The sequence below is a fragment of the Crocuta crocuta genome, unplaced genomic scaffold, assembly GCF_008692635.1.
Source record: "Crocuta crocuta isolate KB4526 unplaced genomic scaffold, BGI_CrCroc_1.0 scaffold127, whole genome shotgun sequence".
In the NCBI taxonomy this organism is placed as follows: domain Eukaryota; kingdom Metazoa; phylum Chordata; class Mammalia; order Carnivora; family Hyaenidae; genus Crocuta; species Crocuta crocuta.
Window position 1 is genome coordinate 11776561 of NW_027532008.1, and position 2206 is coordinate 11778766.

General features: G+C 55.3%; 1 protein-coding gene across 2 annotated transcripts in view; it reads right to left on the minus strand.

The window, feature by feature from the left end:
• DNAJC16 (DnaJ heat shock protein family (Hsp40) member C16) overlaps nt 1-206 on the minus strand; it is a 38927-nt gene extending 38721 nt beyond the window's left edge. Inside the window, exon 1 of one of the 2 annotated variants that reach the window (XM_077775479.1) lies at nt 123-206. The gene's annotated coding sequence lies outside the window, so the exon portion shown is untranslated. The remainder of the gene's footprint in view (nt 1-122) is intronic. The other variant, XM_077775481.1, reaches the window with a different exon arrangement.
• Between the last annotated feature and the right edge of the window lie 2000 nt (nt 207-2206).

Here is a 2206-nt window from a genome sequence, read left to right on the forward strand (position 1 = left end):
CGGCTCCCGGTTACCCCCGGGCCCTGGGGAACCGGGAACGAGGAGGAACTGACGGGAAATCCCCGAGCCTGCCCGGCCCCGCCGCGTCCGCGGCTCCGCGCGTCACGCCGGGAAGGAATTACCGGGAAAGGGCACCGGCCCAACCGGCTGCCGCGTCCGTGCTCCAGTTAGTCCGCCGGGCCAGGAGCCTCCCGTCCGCACCAGCGCTGGCCCGGACCTGGGGAGGGGAAAGGGGCGGGGACGAGCGGAGGGGGTCACGTGACACTTAAAGGCTCGGCGCTCGGAAGGCACGGACAGAACAGGTCGAGGGCGTCTACTTAGCGAATCTGTTTTGACCCTTGCTACCCGCCGTCTGCGCGTGGACCTGGCGCGGTTGCCATAGGAACGCGGCGCGCTCGTCGGCTGGATCCAAAGGGATGATCGTGACCAAAGAGGACAAAACGTGCTTCCTAGCGAGGCGAAGTCGCGATGCATGATGGGATGCCCATAGACCTCCCCGATCCAGGAAGGCGTTTCAACACTTACCAGGAGATGGCCCTCGTATAGCAACAGTTGCTAGGGTGGGGAAGCAATCGCTGGTCCCTGTTTTCTTTAACCCTATTCATAGAATCCTAGAGCGTCAGAGTTGGAAGGGACCTTAGGGACCCTTTCTAGTCCAACTCCTCCATAAACTGATGGGGAGACTGAGGCCCAGAGAGGGGCAGGGACGTGCCCAAGGCCTAGAATCCAGGACTCCTAAACTTTACCAAAGCGACCTCTGCCGTAGAATGTGCCAGGGACTGCCCTCAGCTCGGGAAATGGGTGTGTTTGTGGCGGGGAGGGAGCGGGGAGACTCACAGATGAATGAGGTAAACTTTCATTGAGCCAATGAGATAGGTATCCTTGGGGATATAAAGAAAGAGATTTCTTATCCGCCCTCCCCCCGTTTTCATTTGTTCATTTAATGTCCTTTGCATTTATCCCTGACACACTGTATCTTTTATTTCTTTATATTGTTCACCGTCTACTCTTCCCACTGGAATGTAAGCTTCCAAGGGCAGGGCTTTCTGTTTTGTTCACCTGTATCTTCTCGGCGCCCGTGTAGACCTCAGCGCAGACAGGACCTCAAGAAGTGTTTGTGGAATAAATGAATAAATGGGGCTGAGGTTTTGATGCTCAGGAGAATGGATTCTAAGGTAGACTCGAGTCAGGTTCAGGTTTAAATCTTAACGGCCTTGAGCCACTTACTGCTCTGTGACCTTGAACATACATCACTTCCTTGAGCCCCAGCGTCCCCCATCTGTAAAATGAGGGGGGGGGATAGTTTTTGCTATTCCTTTGATAGGATTGTAGTCAAGGATAAGTGAGATAACACAATGTAAAATGACTAGCACAATGGCTGGGACTTAGCAAATGCTCAGCAAACAGGAGCAATTATCCATAAGGTGGAAATGAGCTGTACAAACTGGGAGTTAGGAGAGATTTCTGCCTTTTGTTTTTTTCTTTGTGGGAGGCGCTAGGGTGGGACGGAGGGAAGAAGGGGATTCAAGATCCTGGGATGCGGGCTTGGTTGGATGAGACAGGACAGTTTGGAACAGTAAGCGACGAGATCTGGGCACGGGGCGGGGGCAGAATTACGGTTTTATCACCGCGGGAAGGAGACTAGAGGACACTGAACCAGGGCGGGGGCTGAATGGGGCTGGACAGACCATGGCCCGAGGCATGGGTGTCCCTCTTACCAGCAGTATAACCCCCTCCGAGATTTTTTTTTAAGATTTTATTTATTTATTTATTTATTTATTTATTTATTTATTTACTTATTTATTTGCGAGAGCGAGAGCGCTAGTGGGAGAGGGGCAGAGAGAGACGGAGACAGGATCCCAAGCAAGCTCTGCGCTGACAGCAGAGAGCCCCATGCAGGGCTCCAACCGTGAGATCATGACCTGAGCCGAATTCAGACACTTAACCACACTAAACGGACTGAACTACCTGCCTAGGGTCCGCCACCCCCACTCTCGACACGCCCCCTCCGAATTTCTGTAAAAGCGGAGTGGTGATACCTTTTGGCTAGGGGCTGACTGCCCGGACTAGGGGTGCCCCCTGGGGGCGGTGCCGGTTGCGGGGTGCGTCTAGGGGGGCGGTGCAGCCGCGGAGGCGGAGCCGCGCGGGCGGAAGTGGTGCGGTGCTGGCCTGGGGCGGGACCCGGGGGCCAGGGGCGATGCTGGGG